This window comes from Bos javanicus, chromosome 23, assembly GCF_032452875.1.
Source record: "Bos javanicus breed banteng chromosome 23, ARS-OSU_banteng_1.0, whole genome shotgun sequence".
NCBI lineage: Eukaryota > Metazoa > Chordata > Mammalia > Artiodactyla > Bovidae > Bos > Bos javanicus.
This window is the reverse complement of record NC_083890.1, coordinates 38,122,568-38,141,575: the sequence shown is the minus strand read 5'-3', so window position 1 is coordinate 38,141,575 and position 19,008 is coordinate 38,122,568. Positions and strand designations below refer to the sequence as shown.

The 19,008-nt window shown below is 43.3% G+C and overlaps 1 protein-coding gene across 6 annotated transcripts in view; it reads right to left on the bottom strand.

The window, feature by feature from the left end:
- Positions 1-19,008, bottom strand: part of MBOAT1 (membrane bound O-acyltransferase domain containing 1) — a 111,725-nt gene that overhangs the window by 60,179 nt on the left and 32,538 nt on the right. The window contains exon 1 of one of the 6 annotated variants that reach the window (XM_061398749.1): positions 13,156-13,333. The exons of the other annotated variants lie outside the window; for them this stretch is intronic. The gene's annotated coding sequence lies outside the window, so the exon portion shown is untranslated. Of the gene's footprint in view, positions 1-13,155; positions 13,334-19,008 lie in introns of those variants that run through there. 6 annotated transcript variants of the gene reach the window in all.

Sequence of the window (19,008 nt, the reverse complement as noted above, 5' to 3'; positions counted from 1 at the left end):
CCTTCCCTGGTGGTTTCAGATACTAAAGAATCTGCCAGCAATGCAGGAGACCCAGGTTTGATCACTGAGTCAGGAAGATCCCCTAGAGAAGGGGATGGCAACCCACTCCATTGTTCTTGGAAATCCCATGGACAGAGGAGCCTGGCGGGTTACAGTCCATGTGGTAGCAAAGAGTTGGACACGACTGAGCAACTAACACTTTTACATGTTCATATTGAAAAGGAAGGTGTGCCAAATTTTTGTTTTTCTACTGATGCCCTCCCTCTAGAGCAGGAAAGCAAGCTGCATTTCCATTCGTGATGTCCAACAACACGCCCTTCACAATGAAAGCATTGCCCAGGCCGTTCTGCAGAAGGAAATGGTATAGCACAGCTGTTTTGATCAAACACAACCCGTATTCAGCAAGACCTCAATTTCCACCACTCTCGCAAGATTTCAAAGTCACGGCAAGGAAATAAAACATGTGCCCAGGGAGGTGGGAGGGAGTTCAACGGACATATGAATTCAACATATCTATGGCTGAGTCATGTATGGCAGAAACTAACACAATATTGTAAAGCAATTATCCTCCCATTAAAAAGAAAAAAAAAAATACATGCCCAAGGGTTTGACTTATTTCACCAAAGGCCCATCACTTAGTGCTTAGTCGCTCAGTCGTGTCAGACTCTTCATGACCCCATGGACTGTAGCCCGCCAGGCACCTATGTCCATGGGGATTCTCCAGGCAAGAATACTGGAGTGGCTTGCATGCCTTCCTCCAGGGGATCTTCCCAACCCAGGGATGGAACCAGGGTCTCCTGCATTGCAGGCGGATTCTTTACCAGGCACAGGGAAGAACAATCACAATGAGCTGCAATCTTCCAGTGGAAGTTTTTGATCTTTCTGCTCTCATGTGCTGCTTGAAAGGCATTTCTTGGGGATTTATGTTCCAAAAAAAAGCCCCCAAACTTTGCCAGGAGCGCAAAACACTGCCTTCCTCCTAATGAAGAGATGCAAGCTGGCTATTTTTAACAAACAGCAAATATTAACAATCCAAAATTATTTCCCTACCACAGTGATTTACCGGCGGCTCACCAATGAGACAAAGGCAGCTGTTCAGGCCTGGAATGTTTTTCTCAGCAGCACTGCCTTATATGCCCCAAGACGAAACCAACCTAATTAAACAATTCCTTATTTAAAGGCAAGCCGTCCCTCTCTCACAAACAGTGCTCTTTTGCATTGCCTCCTACAAATGAATGTGGCTGGGGAAGAGAACAAAAAATGCAATTCCTTTCTGTACCACAAAACAAAAAGTGGCTGTACCATACTCTTTAGCTACTTTGCACTTTCAAAGACATCCTTGTCATACTTTAATTCCAAGCTCCTTGGGAGGTCAGCAAGAAACGCCTTCAAATCTGTGATAAGCCATTTTCCAAGCTTGTAGGTAAGCAAACAGTACTTAAAAGTGATAATCAATGTGCAAATTTATAACCAAACTCCTAACTGATATTCCGTCTCATTGTAACAACACTATTTTTTTGAGTGCTTACTAAGTGTCAGGCAGAGTAATAAACTTTATACAGACGAAGTCCTTTCAGCTTCACAACTTTATGAAGTAGCTTACTCCTGCTTTACACAGGAGGAAAAGAAAAAACAAAGGCTGAATTCACAAAGCCAGTGAGCAACAGAGCCAGAATTTAAAACCTGGCCTATGTCCCCACTGAAGATACTATATCACTTCCTTCACCTTCAAATAGTCTGCCCAGAAATACTATCACTCTGGGGAGAATTCAGTAGCTACCTGTATTAGTTTGCTAGGGCTGCCATGTCAAAGTATCACAGATTGGAGGGCTTCAACAACAGAACCTTGTTGCCTCACAATTCTGGAAGCCCTGAATTCAAGATGGCGGCAGGGTTGTTTTCTTCTGAGGCCTCTGTCCTTGGCTTGCAGACGGCCAACGTCTCCCTCCCAGAGGGTCTTCCCAAAGACCTCATTTAACTCAGTGACCTCTTGAAAGATACTATCTCCAAATACAGTCACGTTCTAAGATACTGGAGGTGGTTGTTTGTTGTTCAGTCACTCAGTCATGTCTGAATCTTTGCGACCCCACGGACTGCAACACGCCAGACTTCTCTGTCCTTCACCACCTCCCGGAGTTTGCTCAAACTCACCTCCGTTGGGTCAGTGATGCCATCCAACCATCTGGGAGTTAGGACTTCAGAACTGGGTTTTTGCAGGAACATAATTTGGCCTGTAACACTTCCCAACAAAAAACCCTCGACTCAAAGACAAGGAATGAAACAGACCTCATTTTCCTTGTGCCTGCAGGTGGGAAGTTAGCAACACCCAAACCAAACTGTGAGGGATGCCCCCTCCTCACCTGGAGGTACGTCTCAGCCCACTGCAAACGGGACTGAGAGGGCTTCCCAACAGTGCCCTGGCCTCCCTGCTCCTACTTAGGTCAAAAGCTCATTAGCCCACAAAGGGTTCACACTTGTTGAGAAAGTTCATGACCCCTAAGCCTTTTGTTTCAAACACACACGTGTAAGTAGTAACAATTGGCACTGATTGAGCATGTATGTGTACTGAGCAACACAAATACAGGCTGTTTTTCTAAATGTATGTGCTCAGTCACTGGGTTGCTTCCGACTCTTTTGCAACCCCATGGACCGTAGCCTGCCAGGCTCCTCTGTCCATGGAATTTCCCAGGCATGAACACTGGAGCAGGTTACTGTTTCCTCCTCCAGGGGAATCTCTGATTCAGGGATGGAACCCTCATCTCCTGCATCGGCAAGGAGATTCTTTTACCACTTCACCCCTATCATCTCACTGAATCTTCCCAACAATCCTCAAGGATTACTGAGGAAACCAAGATGTAAAGTAAATGGCCCCAAACACTCAGCTCCAGGGCAGCTCCAGGAGTTAAAGCGAGATGCTTAGTCATTGCCTGTGGTTGTCTCCCAAGACGTCAGGCTTGTCCAGGGGGAGGCTTTAATTAAGCTGCTCAAAGTCATTTCCAACAACTCTTCAACTTGTGCAAACTTTCTCTCTGAGCTTTTAAAAAAAATTTTAATATGGATTATTTTTAAAGTTTTTATTGAATTTGTTACAATATTGCTTCTGTTTTATGTTCTGGTTTTTTGGCCCTAAGGCATGTGGGATCTCAGCTCTCCAACCAGAGATTAAATCCACACCCTCTGCATCAGAAGGCAAAGTCTAAACCACTGGACCACCAGGGAAGTCCTGCTCCCCAACTTTTTATACTCACTTAACAAGCCTCTTTCCACTAGTTCAGAGTAAGTCATCCAGTCCTTCTGGAATGAGATAACCCTCCCTGGTGGCTCAGCAGTCAAGAATCCACCTGCAATGTAAGAGACGCAGGTTCGATCCCTGATCCAGGAAGATCCTTTGGAGAAAGAAATAGCAACCCACTCCAGTATAGTTCCCCGGGAAATCCCATCAACAGATGAGCTGGACAGGATACAGTCCATGGGGTTGCAGAAGAGTCGGACACAATTTAGCAACTAAATACCTTCTCAGAACAGTATCCTATATACTTGTTTAGGGTTTAAATTGTACAGGAAGACTCATGGCTGACCTTATTCTGTAAACATCATGCCATGCATTTATTATAATTTACAATGAAAACCCTTTAGAAACTGACTCCAGTGTATACAAAGGGGAAAATACTTAAGCCACCTCTTTAGCCATGGCAAAGAAAAACCTTAATATAGGTGGGTAGTATCTTTTAAGGATATCCCTCTAGCTTGCCTCCCACCTCATAAACCACATCCTTATAAGCCCTGGCCAAGTAGACAGGGAAGACTGGATAGAATTCAGGATTATTTGAGGAATCCTGGGAAACCTTGCCCATAAGCATGCTGTCATCCACCTCCCTGGAGATACCATTTCCCCATTAGAATTAATTTCATTGTTAGTCAGTTAATAATAGCTAGTATTTAGAGTAGTCTTCCCTGGTGGATCAGATGGTAGAGAATCCGCCCGCAATGTAGGAGACCTGGGTTCAATGCCAGGGTCGGGAAGACCCCCTGGAGAAGGGAAAGGCAACCCACTCTGGTATTCTGGCCTGGAGAATTCCAGAGAGAAGCCTGTTGGGCTACAGTCCACAGGATCACAAAGAGTTGGACACGACTGAGTGACTAACACTATCAGTATTTAGAGGGATGGCTAAAAGCTTCATTTGGGTTTTTCCATCACATCTTACAGAAAAACCCAGATGAACTTTTGACCAACCCCATATATTCCAGCACTGCTCTAAAGTCCTTCTGCCTGTAAGTCATAGACAGGTTACAAAATTTTCCTAAATATCACATATTTAAATGGGGATTTAAACTCAATATCACACACCTAGTAAGTGGCAATATGGGGATTTAAACTCGGGGAGACAGGGTTCAGAGTCCATCTGCTCAGCCCCCCTAGAATGATTCATTTAGTTCAATCTTCTCATGTAATTCCAACATCTCATTTTTCAGACAAGAAAAGCGGAGCCCAGAGATGGCCAATCACTCAGCCAAGTTCATAGTCACCAAGCAACAAACTGGCCTGATTCCAGTCCAGCGCACCCTCCCAAAACTCCCCACCAGCCTTGGGTGTAGGGGCTTCCCTGGTGACTTGGTGGTAAAGAATCCACTTGCAACACAAAAGATGCAGGAGACGCAGGTTCGATCTGTGGGTCAGGAATATGCCCTGGAGAAGGGCATGGCAACCCACTCCAGTATTCCTGCCTGGAGAATCCCATGGACAAAGGAGCTTGCTGGGCTACAGTCCACAGGATCACAAAGAGTTGGACATGAACGAAGCAACTGAGCACACGCATGCACACCTGGGTGTGGGGTGAAAATAAAACAAGGTGCAGGGGAGCTGACAGGCCCATCTAGAAACAAGTTCTCAGTGAAGACCCCTGAACTGCCAAAGGGAAGGGGGACACCAGCTGCTGAAGGCACCACTGAACACACAATGCAATATTTGCAGACAACTTTATGATATTTTTAATTGAGATAAAACTGACATATAACATTAGTTTCAGGTGTACAACATGTGTCAGTAGCTCAGCCATGTCCGACTCTTTGTGACCCCATGGGCTTCAGCCCACCAGGTTCCTCTGTCCATGGGCTTCTCCGGGGAAGAATATTGAAGTAGACTGCCATTTCCATCTGCAGGGGATCTTCCTGACCCAGGGATGGAACCTGCATCTCCTGCATTGGCAGGCGGGCTCTTTATCAGCTAGGCCACTAAGACTCCCTTACAGGTTTACAATGTAATGGTTCAGTATTTGCAAATATTGTAAAATGATCAACAGAGTAAGTCTAGTTGATATCCATCACCACACACAGTTACAACTTTTTTTTTCTTGTAATCAGAAATTTCAAGATCTACCCTGTAGTTACTGTATAACACAGGGAACAATATTCAATATCCTGTAATAACCTATAATGGAAAAGTAATCTGAAAATATGTATATATACATACATATATGTGTGTGTGTATATATATATCATGAAGTGAAGTATGAAGTGTTAGTCACTCAGTCATGTCTGACTCCTTTGTGACCCCATGGACTGGTGCCTGCCAGGCTCCTCTGTCCATGGAATTCTCCAGGCAAGAATATTAGAGTGGGTTGTCATTCCCTTCTCCAGAGATCTTCCCGACCCAGGGATCTAACCAGGGTCTCCTGCACTGCAGGCAGATTTTTTACCATCTGAGCTACCAGGGAAGCCCATATGTATCTCATAGCAACTCTCAACTAGACGTTTTCTTATAAAATTAATAAATGCTCATTTGAACAACTGAACAATACAGAGAAATGCAAGGGAAAAGCTCAGTTTCCCCATCACCAAAACCTTCCACACACCATTCTTCTTAGCAACTACAATATGTGTTTAAATACTTTTTTCTATATTTACAAAAATATACCCATATACATGGTTTCTCCTTTTAATATAATCATATAAAATCATATAAAAGTCACCTATAGCTCAATTTTTCACTTAAAATATGACAGACATCTTCCCAAGTCTGCTCACACTGAGCTAAGTTATACTGTTTAACACTGCATGATATTCCAAAACACTGTTGTTGGAGGAGAGGGGAACACTTCCCACTTCATAGATTTCCATAAGGAAGAATAATCTCCACTCCCTTCCCTAGGAGGGAAAATACAAAAGGAGAATTTCCACCTTCTCTCCACTGTGACTCCGCACTTCCTCCTATCCAGGGAGGGAGGAAATGACTAGCCCAACTGGTGAGTCTGAGAGGAGACACTGGGTGTGCTGGACTCACTTGGAGACTTCGGTCTTTAGTGGCCAGTCTGCATTCAGACAAGGACGTTCTCTGATCTGTGCTCCCTCCCCTGCTGCCCTTCCCCCATCACCACCAGTAGTTGGGAACATAAGTCCATCTCATTCAAGAATAAAGAAATAAGAAACACAGTCAATCAGCTTTATCACTAATAAGACAATACTTTGATCTCCCTCTGTCCCTTGGGTCTTATTTCCTAATTGGTTCGCTTCCCAGGTGGCTCAGTGGTTAAAAAATAAATAAATAAATAATCCGCCTGCAATGCAGGAGATGCAAGAGACTCAGGTTGGATCCCTGGGTCGGGAAGATCCTCTGGAGGAGGAAACGCAACCCACTCCAGTATTCATGCCTGGAGAATCCCATGGACAGAGGAGCCTGGCGGGCTACGGTGCACAGAGTCGCAAAGAATCAGACACAACTGAAAAACTGAGCATGAGCATGCATGCATGCTAGCTAGGAGAGGAATTGTTGATTAGTTTCCCCAAACTCCAAAATTAGGAATGCAGAATAATTTATGCCAGCATTTTCCAACTGCCAAGTGGTTTCCAGTTTAGGGTCATTACAAATAGCATGATAAAAAACAAATTCCTTGTACATGCATCCTTATGTACTGGTGATTTTATGTCTACAAGATAAATTCCTAGGAGTTCAGTCAAATGAAATGTTTAAAATTTTAAATAAAAATTTGAAGCAATTTTTTTACTCCCACCTTCCCACGAGTTACATATGAGCATGTGTCCTTACCCTCACACTTGGATGCTATGAATCTGTTCCATTTTTCCAATCAGGTAAAGAACTAGTGGAATATTCATTTCAATTTGCATTGTCCTGACTACTGGTTGAGCATCTTTTCATTTATTATTGGCCTTTGGCCAATGAATCTATTAGCCACAAGACTCATTTTCATTACTGTAAAAACAGCGTGATGCAGATGAGTTAAAGCATTCAGATTTGATCAATAGGACACTGTCCCTCAGAGTCTGTGGGGATTGGTTCTAGGACCCCAACAGATGCCAAAATCTGTGGATGCTCAAGTCTCTTACAGAAAATAGCCCAGTACTGCCAGCCCTCCTTATTCTCAGTTTCTGTCCATTTTTTCTGTCCACGGATTCAACAAACTGCAGATCTGTAGACAAAGCAGCAGACTGTAATGAAAGCTAGTGGTGTAAAAAGTTAAGACCACAGGCTCCGGAGCCAGACTGCTGAGACTTGAATACTACCCTAACTCACCCCATAGCTGTACAACTTTGGCTAGTTATCTAACCCCTACCCCCAATTCTTCTGTAAAATGTGGATAATAATATAGCTACCCTCACAGAATTAGTACTTAATATTCACTGAGTCATAGATTTAATGACTTAATACTTGTAAAGTGATTCGCATGGTGCCTGTCCAGCATGAAATACTGAGTGTATGCTAAATGGCACCTCTCTTATTTTCCGTCAGGCTGTCTACCAATACAGCAACAAGGAGAAAAGCTCAAATATATTCATTAGACTTGACCAATTTCTCTGCACATCCTTCAGTAAAAAACATATAAATGATGACCACCACCCCTCCATCTCTGAGGACTTTCCAGGTGGCGCTTGTGGTAAAGAACCCGCCTGCCAATGCAGGAGATGTAAGAGACAGGTTGGCCTGGAAGTGGCTTTTCCTCCTTTCTCCTCTGTCCTGGAGTGGAGAGGTTGATAGAGAACTAAGTCAATCAAAATCCTGCCAGGAGACCCACCAGGGCAGCTGCTGACTTCCTCATGGGTTGGGAAGATCCTTGAAGGAGGGCATGGTAACCCACTCCCGTATTCTTGCCTGGAGAATCCCATGGACAGAGAAGCCTGGCGGGCTATAGTCGATAGGATCGCAGAGTCAGACACAATTGAAGTGACTTAGCCCACTGATGGTCTACCAATGCATAAGTTCCGACATAGCCGGCAAGTGTGTTAGTTTTCAGTTGTATCCGACTCTTTGCGACCCCATGGACTGCAACACGCCAGGCTCCTCCATCCATGGGATTTTCCAGGCAAGAATACTGGAGTGGGTTGCCATTTCCTTCTCCAGGAGATCTTGTGGATCCAGGAATCAAACCTGGGTCTCCTGCACTGCAGGCAGATTCTTTACCCACTGAGGTACCAGGGAAGCCCATAGGCATATTTGGCACATGTCCTAAATGTAAAAATGAAATTAGCCCATCTTCACCCAAATGAGATTCAACTGAGTTGATGATGGTGCTTTAAAGAGGCCACATTCATTATCCTAACATTTTTTTTAAATCTCATTATTTAAAATTCTTAGACATTACACATTTGAAATAGTACAATCAATCAAGAAATATGAACCGAACAGCATGGAGCATGAATCAATTATACTATGATCCTATAGTGTCATTTTATTAAAAAAAAAAAAAAGAAAAAGTAACTACACACACACATACACGCACACACTGTGTTTGGTTACTTCACGTCACTAGGGAGGCAGTAAGTACAAATACCGTCAGTGGTTTCCCAGCGGGTACAATGGAGAGGTTAAATAAGGTGTATTTAACGAGAGAGAGGAAAACACACTCCCAAGTCACCTCTATCCCCAATAACCTATTGCTGCCTCCTAAACAAAAAGCCTGACTTGAGCAATTTCTTTCGTGGTGGTCTGTGAACCCTTCACCATGCCAAAGAAAGTGCACTCTACAGGTAGATCTGCTTTCTCATCACCCATAAAACTATCTACTATTTAAGACATCACTGTGAATGAGATCTTTAGGGAAAATGAAAATGCAGAACTCAGAGCTATATTTTCTTATGCAATTTCCCTAGGGTGTGACCAATTATCTCACACAGTTATGAAATTCTCAAATGTCTTGAAACAATTAATTTTCACTTCAAGTTGAAAATAAAACATAGCACCATTTAGCTTTCATAAAATAAAGCTCTTGTGGGGACAGGTGAGATATAACACAAATGTCACAATTCCAAGAGTGGAGAGACCCAAGCCCTAGGGGCCACTATACAACCAGGGAACATCAAAATGGGAATACCTGTGATTCCGTCTGGTCACTAAGTCCTAAGCTATTTACAATTCCTATTAGGTAATCACCTTCTCTAAAATATGTGTTAATGATCAAAGGGAGACTCCAATTTGGAGCAAGAGTCAAAGGAACTGTGCATCCCTTATTTTAAAAGAAAAGAAAATGCCTTAGCCTATAGAAAACAAGACAATGGTTTTCAAAGGCATAAAACAAATTCCAACTAACTACAGGTTAAAAAAAAAATTGCAAGTAGTAGGTAAGCTTTTCTTTGGTGCTTATTAATTCTCCCACCTATAGGTCACAGGGAGGGACCTAGTGAAGGGATTTGTATTTTTAAAATTTAGTTACGGGGCTTCCCTGGTAGTGCCATGGTTAAGAATCCGCCTGCCAATACAGGGGACATGGGTTCGATCCCTGGTCTGGGAAGATCCCACATGCCACAGAGCAGCTAAGCCCGTGCGCCACAGTTTCTGAGCCTGAGCTCTGCAACAAGCCACTGCATGGAGAAGCTGGAGCACCGCAACGAAGACTAGCCCCTGCTCACCACAGAGAAAGCCTGCGCACAGCAGTGAAGCCCCATCACAGCCAAAAAGAAATAAATCTTTTAAAAATTTAATTACAAAGAACCCCTAAAATCATACTGTATTGCTTAACCTCCACTACATGCCACAGGGCCTTCCCTGATAGCTCAGTTAGCAAAGAATCCGCCTGCAATGCAGGAGACCCCGGTTTAATTCCTGGGTCCGGAAGATCCCCTGGAGAAGGATAGGCTACCCACTCCAGTATTCTTGGGCTTCCCTGGTGGCTCAATTGGTAGAGAATCTGCCTGCAATGAGGGAGACCAGGGTTCGATCCCTGGGTTGGGAAGATCCCCTGGAGAAGGAAAAGGCTACCCACTCCAGTATTCTGGCCTGGAGAATTCCATGGGTCCACGGGGTCTCAAAAAGTCAGACATGACTGAGCAACTTTCACTTTCAGTGCCATAAATTACAACACTCTCTAACACTCTAAAACAACTGCTGTGACCAAGTCACCAACCATCTCATCGACCAAAGCCGGTGAGCAGGACCCAGGAGCTGCCGTGAGCTTTCAGCAATGTTTGACGCAGAGCATTATTCTTTGCTCTTTCTGCTTGACTCCCTGACATTCCTAGGTGGTCTTCACCTTTGAGAGCTGCTCTCCTGCCGCTCCACTTGAGACGGTGCCCTCTGGGGGGCCATCCCAGGCCAGCTTCGCTTCCCAAGCCAAGTTATACAGCAGAGGATCTCTCACACTCCCACGCCTCCGATGACCAGCAGATAACTTCCAGATCTCTTTTCTTCAGCCCAGATGTCCCTCCTGAATCCCCAGGCATACACCCTGGTGCCTACTGGAATCCTCATTTGGATAAACCACAGACACCTAAATTTCATGAGGTCCATAAGAGCTTATCGCTTTCCCCTTCACCTCAGCCTCCCCTCTGAGGGTGGGCCCTTCAACCACCCAACTGGTTAGGCCAGAAAGCAGAGAACCTGTCCTTTTCCCTTAAATCCTATTAATGGAATCAACCTCCTGACTCTATTCATTCTACCTCTGTCTCTTAAATCCATCTGCTTCCCTCACTACTTCTACCTTAATTCAGGTCACCCTTCATTTCACCTGGACAATTTCAACAGCCATTGAACTCATCTACTGCTTCTGACCATGCCCACTTCCTTCTCCCCTCTTCCTCCAACCTTTTAATCACAGCTTAGAAGTCACCTCCTCCAGGAAGGCTTCCCTTTTGACATTCCTGCAGTATCCTAAGCTTCTGCAGTCACAGCACTTCTCCAACTGTGTTGACCTCATTACCTGGGCAAACAGCTTCAAGAAGGCAAAGGTTGTGTCTTTACTTTTGATCAAAGTATCCATTTTGTTGTTATTCAGTCGCTCAGTCGTGTCCAACTCTTTGTGACCCCATGGACTGCAGCATGCCAGGCTTCCCTGACCTTCACTGTCTCCTGGAGTGTACTCAAACTATGTCCATTGAGTCACTGATATAATCCAACCATCTCAACCTCTATCATCCCCTTCTCCTCCTGCCTTCAATCTTTCCCAGCATCAGGGTCTTTTCCAATGAGTCAGCTCTTTGCATCAGGTGACCAAAGTATTGCAGCTTTAGCTTCAGCATCAGTCCTTCTGATGAATATTCAATATATAGCAGGGTGCCTACTATATATTGGGTTCTCAAAATTGGAATGAATGAATGAACGAATGGTAGGCTCAGGAGCAAAGGAGGTTAGCCAGCATGTTAAGAGGGTAAGAAAAGACAGATAAAGGAAAAGGAAAACAAGTAATAACAAGAAAAAACAAGAAAACAAGTAATAAAGGAATCTGTAGATCATGCTTCCTCTTTATTCTGTAAAGAATACAGTTCCAGGCCTCTACCAGGTATTCAGAAACTGCTAAAAGGCTGATATACAAGAGTGAACTGTTTTGGGGCCATGGGTGACTTTGCCAGAAGTATTCTTTGAGTTACAGGTGTCACTTTTTAAAATGACCAATGTTATTTCTTATTCAGCTATTTATATGTAATTAATACAAAACAAACTTGATAATCTCTTTCCAATTTGATCCTTCCTCTCAACTTCAACAGAAAACATTACAGTTAACCCCATCAATAACAAACTATGGAAAATTCTTAAAGAGATGGGAATATCAGATCATCTTACTTGTCACTTGAGAAACCTGTATGCAGGTCAAGAAACAACAGTTAGAACCAGACATGAAACAATGGAATGGTTCCAAATTGGGAAAGGAGTATGTCAAGGCTGTATGTTGTCACCCTACTTGTTTAACTTACATGCAGAGTACATCATGCTAACTGCTGGGCTGGACAAATCTCAAGCTGGAATCAAGACTGCTGGGAGAAATATCAAAAACCTCAGATATGCAGATGACACCACCCTTATAGCAGAAAGTGAAGAGGAACTAAAGAGCCTCTTGATGAAAGTGAAAGAGGAGAGTGAAAAAGTTGGCTTAAAACTCAAAAGAAAAAAAAGAAGTTCATGGCGTCCGTTCCCATCACTTGATGGCAAATAGATGGGGAAACAATGGAAACAGTAACAGACTTTATTTTCTTGGGCTCCAAAATCACTGCAGATGGTAGCTGCACCCATAAAATTAAACGATATTTGCTCCTTGGAAGAAAAGCTATCACCAACCTAGACAGCATATTAAAAAGCAGAAACATTACTTTGCTGACAAAGGTCCATCTAGTCAAAGCGATGGTTTTTCCAGAAGTCATGTACAGATGTGAGAGCTGGACCATAAAGAAGGCTGAGCACTGAAGAACTGATACTTTCAAACTGTGGTGCTGGAGAAGACTCTTGAGAGACCCTTGGACAGCAAGGAGATCAAACCAGTCAATCCTAAAGGAAATCAACTCTGAATATTCATTGGAAGGACTGATGCTGAAGCTGAAACTCCAGTACTTTGGCCACCTGATGGGAAGAGCTGACTCACTGGAAAAGCTCTGATGCTGGGAAAGATTGAAGGCAGGAGAAGGGGACAACAGAGGATGAGATGGTTGGATGGCATCACCAATTCAATGGACATAAGTTTGACACACTCTGGGAGACAGTAAAGGACTGGGAAGCCTGGCATGCTGCAGTCCATGGGGCTGCTAAGAGTTGAACACGACTGAGTGACTGAACAACAACTAACTCCATCAATACAATCCCCAGGAAAACTGCTGACAGCAGGGAATTCTTTTACATTTTTGAACTGAAGGAAAACAAAAAAGAAGGCAATAAAGATGCTGTGGTATAAACTGCTATGAAAAATCGATTCCTAGAGATGCCTCAATTTTCTGACACTATACCTGCAGAATCAAAGAAGGATCTGTTGCCTTGCTTTCTCAACTCTTGCTCTTAAAACCAAAAAGGAGGTGAAATTGGCTCTTTTGCCTTTCCGAATCTGTAGGTAGCAAATGCCTTGTTTCCTTGTTCCAAGAAAAGTTAAGTTCCCAGGAGAGCTATAGTGAGAAGTCCTGCAAACGCATAAATGAAAAATACGTGTGTGTGTGTGTGTGTGTGTATGTATAAAATCTTGAAGCACATCTATAATCATATACTTAATAAACATTTCAATATGAAAAGATGCACATAAACATATGGGGAAAAAAGCTAAAAGTGTAGAAACGTATAAATATCTTTTGGTTTCCTAGATGGACTCTATGAAGAAAAGGTAAGTTCTCCATGTCACACAAAATTGGAATTTTGTGGTCTCTGAGTAGTAGAAGCTGGTCTTTTCTAGATCTCTGTTCCCGTATAAGAAAAATGTCTTCTGAAAGTTAATCCAGGATTTGAATTTTTAAATTCCATAAAATAATCATAGGGATTCAAACTGGTTTTTAAAAGACACCACAATTGAGTGGAAACATTTCATCAAAAATGATTAATGACTCATTTTGGAAAATATCTGAAATAGAGTCAAAATTCATTTGGCTGTTCATAAGTAGAAGGACACAAAGGAGATTAAAAATTTTGTTTCACTTAGGAAGAGACAGACCAGAAACTGGGCAAATCTTTAAATATGAGTATTACATGAATAACTAGGCAGTGCCAGTAAATATTTAGGGATAGAGGGTTTAAAACACAGAGAAAGGAGAAAGACAAAAATGTTGGGGTAGGGAAATAAATAAACGACAAAGAGAACATGGTTTAACTGCTGCTTCTTACAACAGGGGTCCCCAACCTCTGGGATCTAATGCCTGATGATCTGAGGTGTAGCTGATGTAGTAAGAAATACAACAGAAATAAAGTGCACGTGAATCATCTTGAAACCATGATCCCCATCCGTGGAAAACTTGTCTTCCACGAAACGGGTTCCTGGTGCCAAAAAGGTTGGGGACCGCTGTCTTACAAGACGGTTCTAAAAATCAGATGAGGTCCTAGAATTGGCAGAATAAACAATTCAAATGCTAGATAAAGTCTACTTTTCCAATAGAATGTGAGGGTCTCGTGGGCAGAAACTTAATGACTTATTACTCTTTGGATCCCTGGCACCTAGCACAGTCCCTGGCATGTGGTAAATATTTAATCTCTGTAGAACAAATGAATAAATAAGAAAAGGCCCATAAAAGAAAGCTAAAGAAAATCTAAGACAGAAAGGAGGAACACTAAGATGGCTGCAAAGAGTATCAGTCAGTGGCGCCCACAACTGGTGGTTCCAAAGAACGACTCTAGTTTCTCTTGGCTTTACAGTAGATCACAGCTATGTGAGTCAAAGGAAAATTAAATCCGGGCTTTGCTAATAAGAAGACTGCTTGATTTCTTTTTTCTCTCAAGTTGAAAAGCAAAGGCCAATCTACCCTGATGTTCTCACATTCCACCCACCCCTTCTCAATGCCCAAGGAACCTGTCCTACACATCAATACACACCAGGCCAAGTGGGGAGAAAGTGGGGATGCTGAAGCTGAAACTCCAATACTTTGGAGTTTTGAAGAACTGACTCATTGGAAAAGACCCTGATGATGGGAAAGACTGAAGGCCAGGAGGAGAAGGCGATGACAGAGGATGAGACGGTTGGATGGCATCACCAACTCGATGAACATGAGTTTGAGCAAGCTCCAGGAGTTGGTGATGGACACGGAAGCCCAGCGTGCTGCAGTCCATGGGGACACAAAGAGTCAGATACATCTGGGCAACTGAACTGAACTGAGTCGGGGGAGTGGGGAGCAGCTCTCTCTCCATCCTGTGGGCCAAGCTCCACAAGCTACTGTGGTTGGTAGCCTACCTACCTGGTTAATCCCAATAACCTGGGGCCACTCTCTTACTCAAATGAAAAATGGGATTAATAATGTCTGTCAGGACTTCTGCAGAGATTTGCATGTTTTACAAAGAGCAAAGGGTTTGAAGGAAATCTTAGAAATGATAGCATGCTAACTAAACAAATCTGTGATGATACAAGTTGAAATACAGATGGTGCCCCCCAGATCCATCGTGGTCCAAGAAATATACGGATATATACACACATGTGTCTACATACATTAATATATGTATACACACACACACACACATATATATACACATATGTATTTCTTATGTATGTCATTTCTATAGACGTATACACACATGCACACACACTTCCAGGTGGTGAAGAATCCACCTGCCAATGCAGCAGACTTAAGAGACCTGGGTTTGATCCCTGGGTTGGGACGAGCCTCTGGAGCAGGAAATGGCAACCCACTCCAGTATTCTTGCGTGGGAAATCACATGGACAGAGGAGCCTGGTGGTCTACAGTCCGTGGGGTCACAAAGAGCCGGACACAACTGAGCACCAGAGCACATGTGCACACACACACACACTGTGCACAGATGTCAGTGGGCCACCTCCCCCAGGTTGTAAGGACATACTTGTTCTTAAGATTAAGAACTGAGCCTCAGAATATGGTTCCTGCTGTTTAGTATACTTGAAAGAGGAAAATTAAGATATCTGAGACAGAAATGGGGAAAAAAGTGTTAGGAGTCCAGGAACCCAAGCCACCAATCTATGAAAGGGTGTGCTGCACAGCTTCTCCGGTCACCTCCAGATGCCACCCCTGACACCACTCAGGGCACCAGGTCCCCTGCTGTATGCACCACTGGGAGGTGACTCGGGGCTCAAGAAGAAAGAGTTGCTTCTTGTGAGCATCTTGAGGAAATCAAGAGTACTTGAAAACAGTTCCAGTCACGGGATCCTTGCTGAATAAAAATAATACCAAGCAGCCAATGACGGAGGGGTTCCCAGGTGGTTCAGTGGCAAAGAACTTGCCTGCCAGTGCAGGAGAAGTGGGTTCCATCTCTGATCTGGGAAGGCCCCGTGCAGGAGGAAATGGTAACCCACTGCAGTACTCTTGCCTGGAGAATCCCATGGGCAGAGGAGCCTGGTGGACTACAGTCCATGGGGTCACAAAAGAGCTAGACACAACTCAGCAACTGAACAACAACAAGCCAATGATGAAGAGGAATTTTCAAAGCAAAAAGTTAGCTACTACTTTTAAATTCCTTCGATTTCTATTTTCATGTCTGACATGATGGGGATGTGCCAGAAGGGCAGTGACATCCACAAGAGGCAAATTAATTCATCCTGGACGTTATCATTTAGTAAGACAGTCAAGAAAGAGAGTCCCCAGCAAAGCCACACCTTGGTAAGTTCAGGATGCAGGGTAAAGATGTCTGCGGGCCAGGAGAGGAAATAGAGACGTATCCAAAAACCAGTCCCTCCCCTAAAAGCTGGTCTCTTTTAAGACCCCACAAAAACAGCCTTTTAATTAATAAAAATAGCAAAGCCAGAAAGGCCCTAAGAGAGAAATTATCTGTAGTAGAGACACTGCTTTCTCTTAAATGGAGAATTTTAAGTTTAGGTTCTTAACAGAAACTCGTCTTTTCTTGAAACTCAAGAAAAAAAAAATCACCTGTTGAAAATGATACATGTAATTGCAACACATGCTGAGTAGACAACAGCCTCATAAGTGCTGTTGGCAAAGGGCTATTTGAAGCTTGACTATGGGGGTGTGTGCATTTTATATTTTGTTTGTTTTACGATTAATGCAATGCAGTGGTGTAGTTAAAAGCTAACTTTTTTTTAAAGTTGAAGCTTTAAGCAGTCCCAAAGTAAGATGCAGAAGAGATACTGACATTTACCATCAATATTTACTCCGTTTCAAATATGATAAAAGGTCTAGAATCATAATTTTTTAAAGATTTTTTGGGGGGAGGTGGACCATTTTTAAAGTCTTTCTTGAATTTGTTACAATATTGCCTCTGCTTTACCTTTTGGTTTTGAGCCCCAAGCATGTGGGGTCTTAGCTCCCTGACCAGGGATGGAACCTGCAGCCCCTGCACTGGAAGGCAAAGTCTTTACCACTGGCCCACTGAAGTCCTATAACCTCGTAATTGTTAACTATAAAAAATGGGTAGCATCGGATAGTTCATAAAGCTATCTGCTAGTAGCTCAGTTGGTAAAGAATCTGCCTGCAATGCAGGAGACCTGGCTTCAACCCCTGGGTCAGGAAAATCCCCTGGAGAAGGAAATGGCAACCCACTCCAGTACTCTTGCCTGGAGAATTCCACAGAGGAGCCTGGCAGGCTCTCCAGCCCATGGGATTACACAGTCGGACATACTGTGGAACGAACTTTCACTTTTCACACATTTAGAAACACTGAAAATTTTGACAGTCTAGCCTGTCATCAAGAATGACCTGCCCTTAGTCACTACCTGGAAGAAAATACTAATAAAGACTTTAGTTGTTGGTATTTCGACAATTAACAATAGGCTGGTGCTTACTCACCTTTAGCCAGTGAATTAGCCTGTAATTGTCAGGCCGTCACCTTCTCTCTTGCTTCATGAGCTTATTAAGCAGCAAAAAGAAGGGTTCAGAACTGTCTTGAGGACATTATAATAACAAGAATGCCTATTTAAAAAATCCAAGATATGTTGATATGGACAATACACCAAAGCACAACATTGGGATTGCTCGTGAAACTTGGCACAGGTTTCTGAGACATCCTAAAATGTCAGCTTTCTCTAAAACTTTCTGCTTATCTTCTCACTTTGTTCCCCGCTGCCCAAAGCTTCAGCCTATCTGTTGCCACCACTACCACCTGGCTTTCCTCCTTCCTTTTACTCTGATGCCAGCTTCCTAAGTCCCTGGCAGCAGGTTCAATGGCAACAGGGCAGATTAGCGGGCATCAGGTGTCACTCACAAGACTCAGGTCTTGCAGTTGTCTAAAAGATTTTAAAGGTGCAGCTGAGCATTAAAGCTACTTTCTCTCAGTGTGGAGGGGAAAGTCCTTTGGGTTTTACATGTAATCCATTCATGTTTCCAATCTCCTGGATCCAATGCCTGATGATCTGAGGTGGAGCTGATGTAATAATAGAAACAAAGTACACAGTAAGTATCAGTCAGTTCAAGTCAATCCTGTCCGACTCTGCGACCCCGTGGACTGCAGCACACCAGGCTTCCCTGTCCATCACCAACTCCAGGAGTTTGCGCAAACTCATGTCCATCGAGTCAGTGATGCCATCCATCCAAGCATCTCATCCTCTATCATCCCCTTCTCCTCCTGCCTTCAATCTTTCCCAGCATCAGGGTCTTTTCCAATGAGTCAGTTCTTCATATCAGGTGGCCAAAGTACTGGAGTTTCAGCTTTAGCATCAGTCCTTCCAATGAATATTCAGGACTGATTTCCTTTAGGATGGACTGGTTGGATCTCCTTGCAGTCCAAGGGACTCTCAAGAGTGTTCTCCAGCATCACAGTTCAAAAGCATCAATTCTTTGGCACTCAGCTTTCTTTATGGTCTAACTCTCATATCCATACATGACCACTGGAAAAACCATAGCTTTGACTAGACAGACCTTTGTCAGCAAAGTAATGTCTTTGCATTTTAATATGCTGTCTAAGTTGGTCATAGTTTTCTTCCAAGGAGTGTCTTTTAATTTCATGGCTGCAAACACCATCTGCAGTGATTTTGGAGCCTAAGAAAATAAAAGCTCTCACTGTTTCCATTGTTTCCCCAGCTATTTGCAATGAAGTGAAGTGACAGGATCAGATGCCATGATCTTAGTTTTTTGAATGCAGTTTTAAGCCAACTTTTTCACTCTCCTCTTTCACCTTCATTAAGAGGCTCTTCAGTTCCTTTTAGCTTTCTGCCGTAAGGGTGGTGTCATCTGCGTATCCGAAGTTATTGA